At 34.7% G+C, this 5,000-nt stretch overlaps 1 protein-coding gene across 1 annotated transcript in view; it reads left to right on the top strand.

The window, feature by feature from the left end:
* The window catches only part of LOC125030018 (apolipoprotein D-like), a 14,579-nt gene that overhangs the window by 5,129 nt on the left and 4,450 nt on the right, over positions 1–5,000 (top strand). The gene's annotated exons all lie outside the window — the stretch shown is intronic.

Below are 5,000 nucleotides of genomic sequence, written 5' to 3'. Positions count from 1 at the left end.
CAAGATTTTCCGGCCTAACTCGATGCTTGATACTATTTTCCTCTCCTTTGCTTACATTCTCTCTTTTACTTTCCATTGTTTTTTGTTTTTTTTCTTTTCTTTTATGGAGAGAACATTTGCTCCAGTTTCAGCCTAGCATGACTGCGAATTGTACACCAGATTGCCAGACTGAAAACTGTGTAATGTTTTATTGTTAGTGTGATTAGCGTTTCCTTTCTCCCACGACAGACGACAGCGCTGTAATCTGATGTTGCATCTGTCTGATTCCTCTATCTCCGATTTTTTATCTCTTCTCCCTAAATTTCTACGTAAGCGAGAGAAATCGTACACTACTATGAGACCCGTACTTAGTGGTGTTACCTGTCATTGCTTCAAGCTTGTATTATGTCATAGCAGGTGCTTTGGAAATCTGTGGGCGAGATGAGAGATAAGATTGGCGGTTTTCGCAAGAAACACGCACGCGAGACATTCATCATTCGAATTTCAGTTATGTGTAAGATACAGACAGACAGATAGAGAATGGAAGAAGAAGAGAGATAGAGAGAGAGAATGAGGAAGTAGGAAGAGATAGGAACATCAAGGAACAGAAATGCAGACCTAAAACAAACTAGACGAAAAAGGCAACGTAAACATAAAATGGGAACGAGATGTAAAGAGAAACTAGCAGGGCGAGAGCGAGGACCGAGTAGCATGCATAATTCCGGGTCCCTCTCCGCTGCTCAGCCAAGGGTATACGACCTTCCTTCCATCCTGGACGCTGACCTGATGACACACTTGTTCAGAACGTCGGCTGGCATGAGGAAGTCGGGCTGCCACGACCGGTCGCGCCGCTCGGCCGCTCGCCTTTTTGCTGCCGTTTCACGGTCGTTTTCATAAACTTGTCTATTTGTATACCGTTATACATGTGTGTGTAAGTATTTATACATAAATATATATATCTGCGCGCGCGCGCGTGTGTGTGTATTATATATGTATATATACATATATGTAAACATATGTATATTCATATATGTATATATATGCACACACACACACACACACACACACACACACACACACACACACACACTAACACACACACACACACACACATATATATATATATATATATATATATATATATATATGTATATGCGTGTGTGTGTGTGTGTGTGTGTGCTTGTATGTTTGTATGTTTGTATGTTTGTATGTTTGTATGTTTGTATGTATGTATATGTGTTAGTGTAATAGTAATAATGATGATAATGATAATGATGATAACAATAATAGTAATAATAATAAAGATCATAATCATGATAATAATGATAATGATGATAATAAGTTATAATAATAATGATGATAATGATAATAACAACGATAATGATAATAGTAGTAATAATGATAATGATAATAATGATAATTATATTATCACTACTACTATTGATAACGATAATGACATAAATGATGATAATGATAACAGTTATTGAAATAATAATGACAGTAAAGATAATGATCATACTAATACTACTAATAATAATGATAACATAATATCAACATCAACATCAGGCAGTGAGTAGTAAAAAAAATAATAGAGTCCATGCAGGTAAATTTCGCATTAATGATAACAGCTAAAATATATTAAATTCAGTTACACAGAATTGCCACAGCCCACTGAAACCTTGGAATCATCTTACGTAACAACAACAAAAAAAAAAAAACAGACCCAAAAAAAAAGATCCTTAGACAGTTTTTTTTTTTTTTTTTTTTTCCTTTTTTTTCTTTTTTTTTTCGTTTCGCGAGAACTGATCGTGCAGAAATTACAAGGTTGCCTTACAGCGCAAGCGGAAAGTTCAGGAGGAAGAACTCGAAGAATTCGATAACAGAAATATAAAAATATAAATAAAATCGAAAGAGTGATAAGTAGTCGAAGAATATAGTATAAAAAAAGATAAAAAAAAACATAATAGAAACGAAAGAGACACAAAAAGGAGAACATAATAAAAAAAAGGGTTAAAAAGTAGAATATAATATAATATAATATAAAAAAAAACAATAAGATACGAAAGATACTGAAAAGTAGAAGAATGAGATTTAAAAAAAACGAAAGAGTAATAAGAAATCGACCAATAGAATATAAAATCAATAAAAACGAAAGAGAATAAGAAGTAGAAGAATGTGATTTAAAAAAATACGAAAAATAAATAAGATATCGAAAAATAGACTAAAAATATTATAGGGATAATAAATATAAATACGAAAGAGTAATAACAACAACAAGAATACGATAAAAACAATGAAAATGAAAGCGTAAGAATAACAATAATAATACAACGATAACAGATAGAAATGAAAAACGCCGCTTAACCTAAATAAAGGTACAGGATGTCAATAATGTTATCTTAGTAACACGATAACGCCTAATATATCTTATCTTGTTATTGGGAGAATCCACCGGAAGTGTTTCTAATGATAAAGCTGATAGCAGAAGTGAGAGGACATTCTTTACACAATCCTGATAGTGATGATAAGGCTGTTGCTAGAATTAATGGGTATGTATTAAATGCTACGAAACAAGGATTATAATTATTATGCTATAGATGGTTATATGATAAAGGAAAAATGTGCTAAAGAAATGAACACGGAAGGAGGTAAAGTAAACATAGAGTTTCCACCGTCTGTTCAGAGAAAGTGAACAGATGTAAATGCAGCCACAAACATTCTCCACTTTTCCTACTGAGGGATGTGAATGAATATGATTAAAACTGCAGAAAAAGTACGGTGGCTTTTGGTGTTTTTTTTATGTTATTTAAGTGTGGAAGTATTTATATTCCCTGACTGGATGTGAACGAAGGTGTTTGCGGTGGTGTGGAGTGTCGTACTGATAAGCAATGTCTCATTAAGTTTTATTTGTTTTAGGCAAACTGAACCTTATACTCACGTAAATGTGATGGATAGTGCAATAAAAAGTCTTCTCTGTGCAGAAGTTAGTATACAAAAAAAATCGCTTGCTTCGATTTTCATTATTTGCAGTTTTCGAAATTGCACCTTCGACTGTCATTGTTGTTGTAATCGTCTCATTTTTACCGTCATCATTATCATCACTGTTGTTGCGATCATAATTATCATCGCTAGCGGTATCACAAAAATCATTATCATTACCTAGAAATTTGCAAATATCGGCATCATTATCACTTTTATTATCATTGTTACTATCATCTGCAGTGAATGTTATGCAAGACTGACATTTATGGTGCAGTGAGTCGGCCATAATTGTGGTTAGGCGGTTGCTTCGCGGTTGCTTCGCATAGCGTACAGTACCTGTGTTCTGTACCGTATCTTCCACACGCTTTAAATTTCTCTTAATCCCATTCACGTTACGAAAGCTAAGTGATTTCACTATCAGGGGGACTGGTATTAAGTGTTGCCAAAGATGGGATTGAAAAATTAGAGAATTAAACAATAAATGGAGAAGATAAATGGAAGCAGTAAGAGTAGTATCACTATTAACTATTAGTGGATGATACATTTGTTCAGCAGCGGAGGGGAAATTTACTCTTTAGAATAGGTTTTCGCTCTCATCGATTTAAGTTAAATCTACCTACTTTTTTGCGTTCCCGTCAAGATAACAGTCATTATAGACCATTTTCTAACCCAACCAACTGTCTCTTTCTATCATGAACTACTGTGTCCCACACGAATGCAAATGCAGCCACAACTTTCTGAGTACGCATTTTTCACATAGCCAGCTCTAGCATAGCAAGTGAGTGATTGCAGTTGCATTCTTGGTTCCTCAGTGATGAACATCCAGGACTTCTGAAGTAGATTCACCTACTTCTATGTTTTCTATTGCCTCATGTTACTACTTCTAACTGGAAATATGTGTCCAGTGGAGAATAGCATTTTGTTAATCTGCCTTCAGTATCGCGGTTTGACTCGTTTTTTTTCGTTTTTTTCTTAGTCTTTTTTCAATGCTGAAAAAAAAAATGAGAGAAAATAGATGAGAAGGAAAAAGAAAACAATAATGATGACAAAAAAGGAACGATAACAAAATGCATGACTGCGCATGAGAAAAATAAAAAAATATCAGTTAGAATCATTCTTCTTTTTTTCTACAACACGAGAGGATGTCCTGTTAAGTACGTTTTTCTTTCTTATTTTTTTGTAAGCTGTTTTTTTGCATTGAATAATCTACACTCGCAAAAAGCAAAGGCAAAAAATTACCTTCCAGTTTTTTTATGTAACGGCTACCAACACCAGGACTCGAGTGTTCTTGCAGTCAGCTCAGAACGAGGTGAGACGCAGACGTTGTAGGAGCGCTGGCGAAAGCAGACGGCAACGCACTGTACTGTGTATGTGTTTTTTGAGTATGTGCTTTGTGTATCATTGTACTGTGTGTGTATGTGTGTGTGTATGTGTGTGTGTGTGTGTGTGTGTGTGTGTGTGTGTGTGTGTGTGTGTGTGTGTGTGTGTGATGGAGATTGGCGCGCACGCACGCACGCACACACACACACACACACACACACACACACACACACACACACACACACACACACACACACACACACACACACACACACACGCACACACACATATATATATATATATATATATACATGTATGTATGTGTGTGTTTTTGCATGAGAGATTGCACACACACAAACACATACACACACATTTATATATATATATATATATATTTATATATATATATTAATATATATATGTATGTATATATGCATATATATACATATATATTAATATATATATGTATGTATATATGCATATATATACATACACATATATATATGTGTGTGTGTGTGTGTGTGTGTGTGTGTGTGTGTGTGCATGTGCATATTTACATACAAATACATATCCATTTCCATGTGTATATGTGCACACACGCGCACACACACACACACACACACACACACACACACACACACACACACACACACACACACACACACACACACACACACACACATATATGTATACATGTCTTTTTTTTCTTTTACTTATCT

Source organism: Penaeus chinensis, chromosome 10 (assembly GCF_019202785.1).
Source record: "Penaeus chinensis breed Huanghai No. 1 chromosome 10, ASM1920278v2, whole genome shotgun sequence".
NCBI lineage: Eukaryota > Metazoa > Arthropoda > Malacostraca > Decapoda > Penaeidae > Penaeus > Penaeus chinensis.
This window is presented reverse-complemented; position numbering and strand designations above follow the sequence as displayed.